General features: G+C 41.3%; 1 long non-coding RNA gene across 2 annotated transcripts in view; it reads right to left on the minus strand.

The window, feature by feature from the left end:
- The window catches only part of LOC137499014 (uncharacterized), a 327,147-nt gene that overhangs the window by 253,799 nt on the left and 56,947 nt on the right, over window positions 1–16,401 (minus strand). The gene's annotated exons all lie outside the window — the stretch shown is intronic.

Raw genomic sequence — 16,401 nt, forward strand, 5'->3', positions numbered from 1 at the left:
TGGCGGCTCGTGAAAAAATCGTCCTACGTGCTACAAAAAACAAGCTAAATACGCTGTTTTAAATCTGCATATTGCCATGATGAACAACGCATACTTCAAACCTGGTAATAATAATAATAATAATAATAATAATAATAATAATAATAATAATAATAATAATAATAATAATAATAATAATAATAATAATAATAATAATAATACAACTTTTCTCACAATTTATAACTCAGAACAAACAAAAACAACATTAATTTGGAAGCAGGTGAATTCTTCGACAACTGTCTATGAGATAAATAATTCATTGGAGAAATATTGTTTTTACTAACCTAATGGCGCAACTTACATCAGTGCAAATAGAATCGTGGGATATAGATCCCCACTAAGAAAACTAATTTAATTTCACTTTATATACACTGCAGTGGATAAATAATTTGATAAATCTTCGTATAAACTTTATCACTAACACAATGACAGAGAAAACACGCACCAGTAATATAACCGCGAGATTAAAAACCGCACAAAGCAACTGAAAGAGCTGCCAACTGATTCATTGAGACCTCCCCTATTACCAGAGTAAATGTCCGGCTCCATGGCTAAATGGTTAGCGCGCTGGCCTTGGGTCACAGGGATCCCGGGTTCGATTCCCGGCAGGGTCTGGAATTTTAACCATCATTGGGTGTACGTGTTGTTTTCATCATCATTTCATCCTCATCACGACTCGCAGGTCGCCTACGGGTGTCAAATCAAAAGATCTGCATCTGGCGAGTCGAACATGTCCTCGGATACTTCCGGCACTAAAAGCCATACGCTATTTCATTTCACCAGAGTAAATGACATTGTAATGCGGGATAACATTTAGGGTCAGTCAAAGATTCTTTGACTCGCCTACGAATTCCTTATTTTTGACACAAAACGTAGATGGATATTTTAATAAGCATGTGTGAGATAGATTGCCTCCACTTACGCTTTACTTTCGAGGCCAGACGATGCTACTCTCTAGTGGCAGATTCGCTTACCACGTTCAACATAAGCACGGCCGACTGGATCCCTCGCTTTGCTCCAAGGAGCTAGCTAGAGCGACGCATCAAGTCGGCCGTGAACATAAGGGTATAGTAGGGCCCACGAGAGTTGAAGTCTGACAGGTGAGCGGCGAAAGCTGTAACTACGAAGTACGCTGCGTTGTCATAGTTACCTCCATTTGCAGCCTACCACCCTTTCAGACAGGCTGAGTGTTTAATAAAACATGTAGGCCTAGGCCTAATATAATTCGTTTACCTTAACCGGTTCCTAAGCTCGTGTTAATAATTCCAGCATTTAAGACAGAACACGACATTATCGATATATATCAAAGATTTCATAATCACTAACAAAATCATCAGTTTCTTACAATAACCACAACAAATGCACATGTTAATCACAGAATAGAACAACACTACCCACATTGATAGTTTTTTATTATTTAACTCCGATTGTTAACGGTACCTGTAAAATTCAAAAATAATCTACGGCATAATAAACACAATAGGAAGACGATACTTCATCGAGAAAAGAAATCAGTCAGAATATGAATGACAAAAGTGACTGAGAGCAAGCCAACCCACGTGGTGATAGCGTCCTAAAATGTTGCAACTCTGTTATCGTTGCCATAGCAACAGGCCATTTTCGAGCAGCGTTAGTCAACCTTTTTTCGCCGGTGGCGCTAAACGTCAGACTTCAACTCTCGTGGGCCCTACTTTAGCAGGAGACATCGAGTAATTCTACCCCCTTGCGGGAGAGGAAGTAACTATAAACGGGATCAGTGAAAGTTGATCCCGGTTTACGGTATACTCCGCCGGCTAGGGGGAGTGTTGCAAGCTTGGCTGCGCCTGCGTATTGCTTCCTCCAGGCTACAGGCAAGGGCTCACTTCACATGAGCACGAGCCTTGTTCCCCGGGAGAACGGCGCTAGGTGTTCGACAGATCTCGTCCTGATTTTCACAAAACACAAATTCATATCGTACTCAAAACAACGAAAAGGCACCAGGATAATTGTACTGTACATAAATAATATTCCTTACAGTTCCAAGCTACGTGCTGGAGCCCGGTAGCACGTACTGACCGGCCGCCACTGTGTAATACACAAATGTGACATAACCTTATGATTATCGTATTGAGTTGCTAAGTTATCATAATAACGAACACATTTAAATATACTATGTTAAGTTAAAATAAGGAGATCCGACTGAAAATATAGAGCTTTTTAAACCAAATGTAACTCGGAGACCTATTTGTAACAAACATATTTGTGCACTAATAACACTGACACATCACCGATATTGACAACTTCCGGTATTTGTATCATCACAGTTCTCTCAAGTTCATGCATTACATGTAAAACATCAATTATGAGGTTATATAGTGCATCAGACTGAAACTATTTTAGCAGGGAAGGTCAGTAATATTGTGGTCGGAGTTGGGAAAGCAGTGGGGAAATGACGGAAGCCCCTTCTATTTTGTTTTGAAAAATGCATTTATTGTTTAGAAAAATATCCTTATGAACATTTGAACATTGGACTTACAGTTTTGGAAAATTGACTTATTGTTTTAAAAAATATTGTGTTTAAATTATCATGTAGATGCGAGTTTTTAAAAAAATATGTATCTAAATTGTGAGGCAGCGTGTACTTGCACTTGCCGTTTTTGGTGGCGAAATTAGTGTTGCGTAAAAGAAAGATCTCCAACATTTAGCAGCAGAAATGAACAGACCTTTAATTGGTCGGAAGAAGAAATCATTTAATTGGTGAATGTGAAAGTCGGGAGTAAATTCCGTATCCTGATTGGTTACCTCGGTGGTTGCACCATTTCCGGCTTCTCGTTCCTTCGTAGGAGCGAAGCTTGCATCCGTGTCTTTTGCTTCTGACCAATCATGTGAGCAGTCGCGCTCCTGGATCCGTCCTGTAATGGGATGCCGGCCTCGGGGTAAGCACTATTTCTTCCTGTTTTTCGGACATTAACTTAATTTGAATGTAAAATTTTCCTTAGTGCGTACGAGTTTACCCTCGAATTTCACATTCGCCATTTAATCATCAAAATGACAGCTTTTCAGCTAAGCGTTCACGTTTTAATTTTGGAGGCAATTCCCTTTTCCATTTGTTAAAAGAAAACTTGTAACTAACATGTAACTTAATAACTTTTCATCGGGTTTGCCTCCGTAGTTCAGTCTCGCTTAATACACGCACCGAAAATCGATGTTCCTTACTGGACGTGTTTTAGGTAAGGATACTAGGTTTCGGCGCCTCAGTGTTAAGTTTTTATTCCTTCTTTTTCTCTTAAGTTGGCAAAATGGGATTAACTCTCATTATGAACCATGTAAAGATATCTTTGATATCGTGCGCATATCTGAAGGCACAATTGAGTTTTGTTTAGTTCTTCCTGAATTTTGTATAACTTGAAAGTTACATTGTAAGTAGCGCATATCTGCGGATGCAGCCAAAGTCACATTTATTTGTAAAGGAGTTTGTTTAGTTCTGTTATTGTTATTTTTTATTTTGGTTCGTCCTTCTATTAATATTTGTTTCTTTAAATAAAATGTCAAGGGCAATTACCAGGTACTATGTTTTCGTCCATGACGAATACGTTCCATCCACCTCATAGGGTTTCCATACCGCTTCCCACGTCCTTTGATAGTCGTCAAGTTTCCCAACCTGTTTACGTTTTATGTTGCCTAGAGTGTCATACTTGCGTGTGTTCTGATTTTTTTACTGTGTTTATTTGAATTCGTAAGATTCAATTAAATGTTTTCTTATTCTGACCAATTAAAGGTCTCTTAATTTCCGCTGCTAAATGTTCGAGATCTTTCTTTCACGCAACACTAATTTCGTCACCAAAAAATGGCACGTGTAAATACACGCTGCCTCACAATTTAGATACTTAATTTTTTTTAACTCGCAACTACATAATTTAAACACGACATTTTTCTAAAACAATATATCAATTACCAAAACCATACGTCCAATGTTCTAATGCTCATAAGAAGATCTTTTATACAGCATCATTTATTTTCACACCAATAAATGAATTTTTCAAAACAAAATAGAAGGGGCTTCCGTCATTTCCCCACTGCTGTCCCAACTCCGGCCACAAATATCCTTATTTCGTGGATATGATATTGAAGAAATAAAAACCGACATTACTCTATGTTCTGCCATACGCAATACTTTTCATCCTCGGTAAGTCATATCACTCTACATTCCTGATTCTTAAAGTAGTTTACTATTTTCATTTACTTTACTTGGAGGAATAGAACCAATGCTATCGAGACATGCAGTTAGATAAGCAATATGTGGAAATTCAAAACGTAAGTATGTACTTACTATGAACAAGTATAGTCCAGGAAACGGGTAAGATAGGACTGCATTATAAAATGCATATCTGATATCTGATGCGATTCAAAAAGCGGCAGATTCAAATCAGTCAGTCATCAATGATTTGCATTTATGGCTGTCGTCCAGGTGGCAGATTACCTGGTCTAAATAGTTTGTTTTACAACCTGTACTACCTCAAGGGCAAACCTTAATACAAAATCACACAAACAAGACATACTCGCCCAGGTGGCCTCACCTGTGGCCTTAAGTTAGGTACCATCCTAACATTTTCCTGGAGGAGAAGTGGGGAGCCACGGAAAACTACTTCCAGGATGGCTGAGGTGGGAATCGAACATCCCTTTACACAGTTGACCTCCCGAGGCTGAGTGGACCCCGCTCCAGCCCTCGTACCATTTTTCAAATTTCGTGTCAGAGCCGGGAATCGAACCTGGGACCCCTGTGACCAAAGGCCAGCACGCTAACCATTTAGCCATAGAGCCGGACATACAATTGTATAACATACCACAGCAGCCTGTAAAGAGCACTTTTCGCCGTCTCTCGCAGCTCCACGACACGCTCCTCACAAAAGAGCTGCACCAAATTATTTAAAAATAATTACAGCAATGAAAAATGATGCTAAAATATAGTATTTTACTTTGAAAATGATACTTTCTTGAAGTGTAGTGCATCTGAGATGGCCGGGCTGAGTGGCTCAGATGGTTGAGGCGCTGGCCTTCTGACCCCAAATTGGCAGGTTCGATCCTGCTCAAATACATCAGTCTCGTGTCGGTAGATTTACTGGCTCGTAAAAGAACTCCTGCGGGACAAAATTCCGGCAACTCGGCGTCTCCGAAAATCGAAAGAGTACTTAGTGAGACGTAAAGCAAAATAATATTTCATCTGAGAACGTATTAGACACAAATTTTGCTGGACATTTAACTGTTATCACACATTTATTCGACAATGTATAATGCCAGTAAGTGTGTATAGTAACTAACGCTCACAAGACGAGGTCCCCAAATGGTTTTCTAGAAAAGTGTTCAAATGTTGAGGATTTGCCCTTCATTAAATTTTTTTTAGCCCTGTTCGAGAATTTTTGCAAATGGGCCATATTTTGTTCAAAATTTAACGTTTAAAATATATCCTCAAACTTTTGTAGTCTTATTCCCGCATGTACTTCCGACTATTCTCCGTGATGTAGTCTCCAGTGCGTTAGTGTTGGAAGTTGAAGTTTCCTAGTTCGATTTTTTAAATTTATTTTTCATTCTTTCATTTCTTTTAATTTTACGTTTTGGTACTATATTTTTTAGATTACATAAAATACTTTATTATATGTTTTTTTTCTATTTACAGTATTTCTTTCTTAATCCGCTTACCCTCCAGGGTTGGTTTTACCCTCGGATTCAGCGAGGGATCTGACCTCTACCGCCTCAAGGGCAGTGTCCTGGAACGTGAGACCTTGGGTCGGGTATACAACTGGAGAGGAGGGCCAGTACCTCACCTGCTACGCTGAACAGGGGCCTTGTGGGGAGAAGGGAAGATTTGAAGGGATAGACAAGGAAGAGCGAAGGAAGCGACCGTGGCCTTAAGTTAGGTACCATCCCGGCATTTGCCTGGAGGAGAAGTGGGAAATCACGCAAAACCACTTCGAGGATGGCCGAGGTGGGAATCGAACCCTCCTCTACTCAGTTGACCTCCCGAGGCTGAGTAGACTACGTTCTAGCCCTCGTACCACTTTTCAAATTTCGTGGCAGAGCTGGGAATCGAACCCGGGCCTCCGGGGGGGGGGCGGGGTAGCTAATCACACTAACCACTACATCACAGAGGCGGATATTTGCAATATTAATACATATTTACATTTTTGTTTACATCTTTCTTTCTTAATCCGTTTACCCTCCGAGGTTGGTTTTTCCCTCGGATTCAACGAAAGATCCCACCTTCACCGCCCCAAGGGAAGCGTCGTGGAGAGTGAGACTTTAAGTCGGGGCATACAACTGGGGAGGAGGACCAGTACCTCATCTAGGTGGCATCACTTGCTACGCTGAACAGAGGCCTTGTGGAGGGAAGGAAGGATTTGAAGGAATAGACAAGGAAGAAGGAAGTGGCTGTGGCCGTAAGTTACAGTAGGTATCATTCCGGCATTTACGTGGAGAAGAAGTGGGAATCCATGGTAAACCACTTCGAGGATGGCTGAGGTGGGAATCGAACCCTCCTCTACTCAGTTTATCTCCTGAAGCTGACTGGACCCCGCCCCAGTCCATGTACAACTCTTCAAATGTCGTGGCAGAGCCGGGAATCGAACCCGGGCGTCCAGGGGGTGGCAGCCAATCCCACTAACCACTACACCACAGAGGCGCACATTTACAATATTAATAAATATTTACATTATTGTTTACATCATGTACATTATTTATCACATTTTCGCCGGGCTGAGCGGCTCAGACGGCTGAGGCGCTGGCCTTCTGACCCCAACTTGGCAGGTTCGATCCTGCCTTAGTCCGGTGGTATTTGAAGGTGCTCAAATACGTCAGCCTCATGTCGGTAGAATTACTAGCACGACTCCTGCGGGAGTAAACTACGGAAACCGTAAAAAAGTAGTTAATGGGACGTAAAGCAATTATTATTATTATTATTATTATTATTATTATTATTATTATTATTATTATTATTATTATTATTATTATGACATTTTCACTGCTTGCCGGCCAACTTGACTAACGAATAAAAATTATGACACGCTCAAGCGACAAGGACGAATAATGATTTACAATATTGCAAAGAGCTCTAAAACAAGAGACCACAGCAAATAAATTATTTTAAAAATAAAAGAAATAAGGGATATTTCAGTAAAAGAAAAAATTGCTCACCAAGGACGGACTAGAACTCTTAACCATTATGTCCCAACGTCAATGCGCTAGCGACTGCGCCACGCAGACAGTCTGAAGTATTTGCGGGAATAAGACTACAGATGTTTGAGGATAGATTTTAAACGTTCAATTTTGAACAAAATAAAGCCCATTGATAAAAACGCTCGAACAGGGCTAAACTATTTTTTAATGAAGGGCAGATCCTTTGGGTCCGCCTCTGTGGTGTAGTGGTTAGCGTGATTAGCTGCCACCCCTCGGAGACCCGGGTTGGATTCCCGGCTCTGCCACGAAATTTGAAAAGTGGTACGAGGGCTGGAACGGGGTCCACTCAGCCTCGGGAGATCAACTGAGTAGAGAGGGGTTCAATTCCCACCTCAGCCATCCTCGAAGTGGTTTTCCGTGGTTTCCCACTTCTCCAGGCAAATGCCGGGATGGTACCTAACTTAGGGCCACGGCCGCTTCCTTCCCTCTTCCTTGTCTGTCCCTTCCATTCTTCCCATCCCCCCCACAAGGCCCCTCTTCAGCATAGCAACTGAGGCCGCCTGGGCGAAGTACTAGTCCTTCTCCCCGGTTGTATCCTCCGACCTAAAGTCTCGCGCTCCAGGACACTACCCCGGTGGTAGAGGTGGAATCCCTCGCTGAGTCTGAGGGAAAAACCAACCCTGGAGGGTAAACAGATTAAGAAGGAGAAGATCCTTTGAACACTTTTCTAGAAAACTACATAGCGACCTCCCCTTGTCAGACAGTTCAGTTTCGAACGAACTCTCTTTGCGCGAATTTAATAACGGGCTTATCAGTTGTGCTGTTTGATATTTTTAAAACCGTATTTGAACAGTTTTTATTTAATTTTGTTCGTATATTTTTTCTGGGTTGTAATAGAATACATTATTATAACTGTGACTTCGGTATCGAGTACAGAGTATAGTTTCATACTTACTGAAAAATGAAACCAATTTTAGGTACGAACAACTAAGTGGTGTGTGATTAAGCAGCTTAGCCATGAAACCACGGAGGCAGTCAAATAAAACCTATGACACTTTATTTTTTAATAATCTTACAATAGTGAATAATCCCTTTGATTATATCATTTGAAAATATTCTGCATAATATTTACCTGTTGTAATTACATTTATAGTCCGCCTCTGTGGTGTAGTGGTTAGTGTGATTAGCTGCCACCCCCGGAGGCCCGGGTTCAATTCCCGGCTCTGCCACGAAATTTGAAAAGTGGTACGAGGACTGGAACGGGGTCCACTCAGCTTCGAGAGGTCAGCTGAGTAGAGGTGGGTTCGATTCCCAGCTCAGCCATCCTGGAAGTGGTTTTCCGTGGTTTCCCACTTCTCCTCCAGGCAAATGCCGTGATGGTGCCGGCCATGGCCGCTTCCTTCCCTCTTCCCATCCCCCCGCAAGGCCCCTGTTCAGCATAGCAGGTGAGCCGCCTGGGCGAGGTACTGGTAATTCTCCCCAGTTGTATCTCTCGACCCAGAGTCTGAAACTCCAGGACACTGCCCTTGAGGCGGTAGAGGTGGGATCCCTCGCTGAGTCCAAGGGAAAAACCAACCCTGGAGGGTAAACAGATTAATAATAAGAAGAATTACATTTATATTATTCATAGGTTTTACATTTTATTTGATGGGATCCGAATTTTTATGGTGGCATGTGGGTCTGTATCACATTCGTTACGCCCCTGTCTTGCCATGTACTGTCCGATGGAGCTGGAGTCTATGATACTCGTTTAGGGGAAGATTTTTTATTTTATTTTTTTAGAATTTTCTTTACGTCGCCCCGACACAGATAGGTCTTACAGCGACGATGGGATAGGAAAGGTCTAGGAGTGGAAAGGAAGCTGCCGTGGCCTTAATTAAGGAACAGCTCCAGCATTTTGCTGGTGTGCAAATGGGAAACCGCGGGAAACCATCTTCAGGGCTGCCGACAGTGGGGTTCGAACCCACTATCTCTCGGATGCAAGCTCACAGATGCGCACCCCTAACCGCACGGCCAACTCGTCCGGTAGGAAGATAATTAGCGATTGGAATAGTTTACCAAGGGAGATCTTCGATACATTTCCAACTTCTTTGAAATCATTTAAGAAAATATTAGGTAAACACCTGATAGAAAAACTACCACCTGAGCGACAGCCCTAAAAAGAGATCAGTGGTGAGTGACTGATCCACAAACAGAGCTGAGTTTGAAGCTCGCCCCGGTATTGTACGTGACAAATAGAGTAATTCGTAAATAACTCCTATGCCAAATACAAGGCCCTGTGCATGATAATATAAATTAATAAAGTTACTGTATAACAGATCAGATATAATGTCGGAACGGTGCATCGGTAGGGCTTGAGTTTAACAGTTTGAAACACTTCCCGAACAATTATTAATTGCTTTAGTGGATAAAGTAGGGCATATTAGAATTTTTTAAAATGAAATGGCGTATGGCATTTAGTGCCGGAAGTGTTCGAGGACATGTTCAGCTCGCCAGGTGCAGGTCTCTTGATCTGACTCCCATAGGCGACTTGCGCGTCGTGATGATGACGGAATGATGATGAAGACACGTACACCCAGTCCGCGTGCCAGCGAAATTAACCAAGGGTGGTTAAATTTCCTGACCCTGACTGGAGTCGAACCCGGGACCCCTGTGACCAAAGACCAGCACGCTAACCATGCAGCCATGGAGCCGGGCAGAATGATGAATATGGTCTTAAAATTGTATAACTTAGCAAGAAGGACATGCCATAATATAAGTCTTGAATTAGTAGGGTTGCTATTAACATCAGTTTACACTGTATGAATGATTACTGAAGATACGCAGGGATATCGGTTTAGACTATTTTGTTAATGTTTTTTTTTTTTTAAGAGAGGAAGATCGAAGAATGGGGAATTGCTTCTCTTTCACTGACGATTATCCCTACCTCAGCAAAGGCAAACGATCTTTTCCTTATAATAAAGTATGGTTTTCCTGATATACTTTCTCGGTTTCTCGAATGGTAGGCTGTAATGGGGTCGATAATATATCCCTGTTCTTTATCACTGCTTAATGCGTTGGTGTCTGTTCATCGAGGTAGAAGTAACCCCAAAGACTGTGATAAATGATTTTTAAAGACAAAAATGGGGCCTTTTTTTATCAATTTGTAAGAGGTATTTTATACCTGAAAGTTTTATATATCGATGAATCTTTTTGTGTATTATGTTTTAAAAATTCAGCTTTAAGACGTGTAACATAACCACTTAGCTGTAATAATATTATTTGTTTATCATCCATTCCAATAGCTGACGAGCTACAATAGACTTCAGCGTGCTGCCTGCTTAATCTGTTTACCCTCCAGGGTTGGCTTTTCCCTCGGACTCAGCGAGGGATCCCACCTCTACCGCCTCAAGGGCAGTGTCCTGGAGTGTGAGACTCTGGGTCTGGGGATAAACTGGGGAGGAGGACCAGTACCTCTCCGAGGCAGCTTTACCTGGTATGCTGAACAGGGGTCTTTGGGGGATGGGAAGATTGGAAAGGATAGACAAGAAAGAGGGAAGGAAGCGGCCGTGGCCGTAAGTTAGGTACCGCTACCATTCCGGCATTTGCCTGGAGGAGAAGTGAGAAACCACGGAAAACTACTTCCAGGATGGCTGAGGAGGGAATCGAACACCCCTCTACTCAGTTGACCTTACGAGGCTGAGTGGACCCCGTTCCAGCCGTCGTACCACTTTTCAAATTTCGTGGCAGAGCCGGGAATCGAACTCGGGCCTCTGGGGGTGGCAGCTAATCACACTAACCACACCACAGAGGCAGACATGCATTTTTCTCTCTACACAGATATTGTGAACCATGGTAATATTTTTCCAAACGTGATTCTTGTTTTTCCTCATCGATGGAGCAACGCCAAATCCTTTGCGAACGGTAGGTACCTATATATCTAACCGTTTCCTTCTCCCCCTCAAATTATTTTCTGGGTTTTCCCCTACCTTCCTTAGATGCTACATCCTTTCCGGTAAAGTGGTCGAATTCGTCCACGATATATATTACCTGTCGTTAAAGCGACTAAAGGGGTAATCCCCACGGACTCTACTTACGAGGGAACGTATGAAGTCCGACGGCAAATTTCGACTTTATTTTTACATATTCGTGAAGGTTTTTAAAACTAAAACAAGTAGTGGAGGTCTAATTTTTCACTAGTTCTTTTTAAGGGGGAATTTAGGAGCTCTCAAGTTCGCGATGCGCGCCCTGAATGTACAGTACGTGCCGGGACACATCAGAGTTCACAGCCAGTGGCTGTGTTGTCTTGCCTTCCTTCTCCGCACGTTCCGTTCTCCACCATCCCCCACCACGCACGGCTGCCTTCAGGGAGCGCACCGTGAACTTGGAGCTCCTAAATCACCCGTTAAAAAAGACTAGCGAAAAATTGGAGTCCTACTATCTGTTTCAGTTTGAAAATTTCACGAATATGTCAAAATAAAATCGAAATTTGCTGTGCGAATTCGTACGTTCCCTCGTTGTAAATAGAGTGGATTGGTGAGCACAAGACCACTGTAGAACGCAGCCCGGAAGGCGGTTTCGTTGCGCAGAGAGAAACAGAAGTATGAGGTGCGGTGATGCCAATTTGCCTACTCATAACAGCTTGTATGTGTAAACATTTTTTCATCCACTTATATCTTTAATTCCAAAACGATGACCTATATTTTTGTGGGCTTAAAAGTTTCCTGAAAGTCCAAATTAATTTTTAACATCAAACCCCGAGAAAGTGTTGAGGGAAATTTTCGAGATATTAAAGAATGTAAATGGAAGTTGAGAGAAATGAAGGCGAAGTGCACAGAGCATAATAGCATGAATGTGCAAACATTTTTTCATCCAGTTATATCTTGAATTCCAAAGCGATGACCTATATTTTTCGTGGGCTTGAACGTTTCCTAAAAGTCCAAATTAATTTTTAACATCATACCCCGCGAAAGTGTTGATGAAAATTTTCGAGATATTAAGGAAGGAAAATGCAAGGTGAGAGAAGTGAAAGGCGAAGGGCAGAGAGCATAACAGCATGAATGTGTAAACACTTTTTCATCCAGTTATATCTTGAATTCCAAAGCGACGACCTATATTTTTCGTGGGCTTAAAAGTTTCCTGAAAGTCCAAATTCATTTTTAACATCAAACCCCGAGAAAGTGTTGAGGGAAATTTTCGAGATATTAAAGAAGTTAAATGGAAGTTGAGATAAATGAAGGCGAAGTGCAGAGAGCATAACAGCATGAATGTGTAAACATTTTTTCTTCCAGTTATATCTTGAATTCCAAAGCGATGACCTATATTTTTCGTGGGCTTAAACGTTTCCTAAAAGTTCAAATTAATTTTTAACATCAAAACGCGCGAAAGTGTTGAGGAAAATTTTCGAGATATTAAGGTAGGTAAATGGACGGTCCAGTTTCAATGCCTTAGGACATTCGCCGTTTTTATACATATCAAATATTGTTGTACGCAGAACATTTTTATTGAAATCATCGAGGACCGTCACTGGCTTCTTCCTCTAAGGGTTCTTCTCTGGCGACCTGAACACCGCATTATTTTTATTTCCGAAGCTTGTTTTATCCTCTGTATTGTTCGCAGGCCGATACCAAACGCGAGTGCTGTCTTCTTTTGAAGCGTGGCAACATGGCGTTCCTCACCTTCTCCGCCTATGAACGCCTGCTGCTGCATGCTTACAAAATACAAATACACTTTAAATACTATTTCCCTCGCCTGTCGACGGAATACTTGTCTTTTTGCTCTTCCTAGATCTACCGTACACACGCAAATAGTTCCCTAAATTCGTTGATTATGATATTTACAAATAATACTCGAAACATTCACTCGTGACCCGCACAAACAGGCACCTCTTACTGAAATGATTATATTGGCTCAGCGGAAAGCACGTCATACTACAAAGCGCGCGAATGTTACTGCGTAACCCTCTTCAAAACGCCTTCCGGGCTGCGTTCTACTTCTAGCTGGAACTTGTAACCGTCCAGGCTTCTCCAGCCCTACTAATTTAATATAATATCATTTTACGCGATATCATTTGATATCAAGTTTATCCGCCATCGGCAATTATTTGTAATAACATATTTATTCAACGTCAATCATTTGTAATCAAGGCTTTTTGGAATCATATTGTATATATGATAACATCGTTTTATTATTTAAATTATTATATTATGTAGGATAAGAATTCATTATGTTGTAAATACGGTCAATATGTTGAGACATAGTTGTTTTCATTTCATCTCATGTTTGTGTATACGGAGGGTTATTCTTGAAGCTTGGGATTTTGCGTGAGTCATGGGATTATTTTATGACCAAGGCTAGTAAACAGCGACCCGTGCGCGAGGCTTGCAAGCTGGTCATCTATATCATCGCCACGCCTTCTGGACTTGTCGAGGAAGAAGAGAAAGGGGAGTTGATGCTTCGATCTATCGAATCAGATACTTCGTTGTATATGAGTTTTGAGATTGAACTGTTACCAAGAGTGGGGGTGAGCCCGGGAGATATACTGATTCTCAACACGAGAACGGGACCTTACGACCTTACGACCTTCCAACCTTACAACCTAACTAAGAGATACTCCATCACTACTACTTCTACTGTGAACATCTACTTTGTACGACGTGATTTGATTTTTGATACAGTGTGTGGTCGCTCCGCGACATAGTTATTTTTGTACAATGTGTTATCGCTTCGATACAGTACTCAGCTGCGGTAATGTTATCGGATCTACGTGAAACGAAACAAGCTTACGGCTTGTGTTATTTTCAGTAAATATTGTGGACGAAGAACTATGTTTAGTTCAAGTCTACGGAATTTTGGCACAAGTTTGTACCGTATAAATAGTGTAGCTCAGTTGGATTGAGATTTCTACTAATATGGAAAAATTCATATCTCTGAATTTTCTCCTCATACGATCAAAGCTGATCAGTTTTTACAAGTATAGGGCCAATGTCTAATTTAAAGACTAGGCATGTAGGGAGTGCTAGTCCAGATAGCCCGTACCATATCAGAGAAGGAAGGAAGGATGTCCATGGAGCAAATTCTACATCGAGAAGAAGAGAACGAGTAACCACGGAAACCAGATGACGTCAACGAAAGCTGTAATTGGTGAGCTTCAATTAGATAAAGCAAGCGATAGTAAATTCAGTAAATTTTAAATCCCTCCACGCTTTAAGGAAACTTTTCCGATTCATCTCATTTTTTTTGTATAATAAATTCATTTGTATTTTATTTTGCGTTAATTTTCTTTCTTAAGCGATACTTAATGGTTAATTATTTAAAATCCTACCCCTGTGATTTAAGTGTAAGTCTCTATGCTAGTAAATATAAATTTTGGTTTACAGTTTTATTTAAAACTGTAACCATGGCGCCCAAACATTACACAGAGAAATGGGGAACCATGGAATGTTGATTGTTTCTATTTGCGTGGCAATTTGCGGGCAAGCCACAAATAGTTTATTTAATATTCATGTGTCCCAAGATAATAACTTTCATCTCCTCAAGTGTTTTGACGAGAGGGAACAGTTACAAACTGATATTACTTCCATTTATTTTAACCAAATTCCTCATTTTCACCTTTCCTATTCGACCTCCCTTGGTCGACTCTTGTTCAATCAATCGTCGATAGTCTGCATTTAGGGCTGTCACCCAGGTGGCAGATTCTCTATCATTTGTTTACCTTCCCTTTTCATAAATGTTTTCAAAGAACTTGGACATTGTTCTTTTCTGACCGCGGCGATATTTGGTTTGGGAGGCCTGGAGAGTCTTTCATTTTCGTGCCCTTCGTGGCCTTTCACTTACTTTTGCCATTACCTTCATTCTTCGTAGGATTGTACCTCTTCCATTTCCCTCTCTAAGTAGTGGTAAGACTGGATGGTTGTTAGCTATATTTCCGCTTAAAATAGTAATCACTACCACCACCCAACGGCATTAGATTTTCGAGGCCTAGAAAGTCTTTCATTTTCACGACTTTCATGGTCCTTGTCTTTCTTTTTCCAATACTTCATTTTGCGAAGTGTCGGACCTCTTCCATTTTCTTTCTGATTAATGTTAATAGAGGATGATTGGCTAGGTGTAATTCCTCTTAAAAGAATGATCACCACCACCACCACCACCACGTAGCCTTATATTTTAGTCTTATATTTTAGAGTGGAAACTGTGACAAACCCGGAAAATCTCATGAGATGCTGAAGCTTTTTATTGACATCCTTGCGAATGGTGTTTGTTTCCTTAAATATTTTGCAAAACCCCGACTAAAGGTGCTAGAGACCGCGATCATAGTTAACATATTTTATCAGCCAGCTTGAATTCAGCGTACAGGGAATTCTAATAACAGTTCACCAGCAGACGAAATGAATAATGGAAGATGAACACTTCCTCCCAGCGTGATTTACTTAAACTTTACAGCGTAGTTGAAGTGAAGAATCTTAGTTGAATCGGTTTAAAGTTATTAATATTGTGAAAATTGGATGTGTTCTAGAGTTAGGGAATTTCATTAATGGCACAGCGAAACGAAGGCACGGAAAGTAATCTCTGTGCACGCATAAAGGCCCTTGGAGAATTGTACTATCCGTAACCTCGGACTTAATGGAATAGAGTGGTTAGCTCTATGCCCGTCCGCCTTGGTGCTCATTTCTCGTATAGGCTGATTGAACCACCTCTCCAGAAATGGTTCTGAATTTCTCGATTTCCTGACGGGGAACCAAACACACGAACATCCGGACTGACCAAGCACGCCTTTGCCGCCTCCAGTATCTTGTCTCTAACCCTCTTAACTTTGAAGTTACGTTTCGAATCGCCCTTGATGAAGTTGATAAAGAAATCCATATCGCCGGAAAAAGAATCAACACCATCCGCTATAGATTATGTCTAGTTCCTTCTGAACAGCATCAACGAAGTAAGCAACGAGTAGGTCTTAAAAGTATCCAGAACACACAATTCATAATTATCAGCAAGCGGTTGTTTTTGGTACTTGAACACTACCACTTCCCCCTGACCAGCTCTCACAGTAGAGTACCGTATTGGGTTGGCGAGGCCCACTGCCTTTCCTGGTTCTTCCAAGTTCCTCCACTTGATATTCTCATTCGATGAGGATTCAAACTTTACATTAATGCTTCTTCACCCATGAGGCTGATGACCTCGCTATTAATGAACCTCCAAATTAAATAATAATAATAATAATAATAATAATAATAATAA

Source organism: Anabrus simplex, chromosome 3, assembly GCF_040414725.1.
Source record: "Anabrus simplex isolate iqAnaSimp1 chromosome 3, ASM4041472v1, whole genome shotgun sequence".
NCBI lineage: Eukaryota > Metazoa > Arthropoda > Insecta > Orthoptera > Tettigoniidae > Anabrus > Anabrus simplex.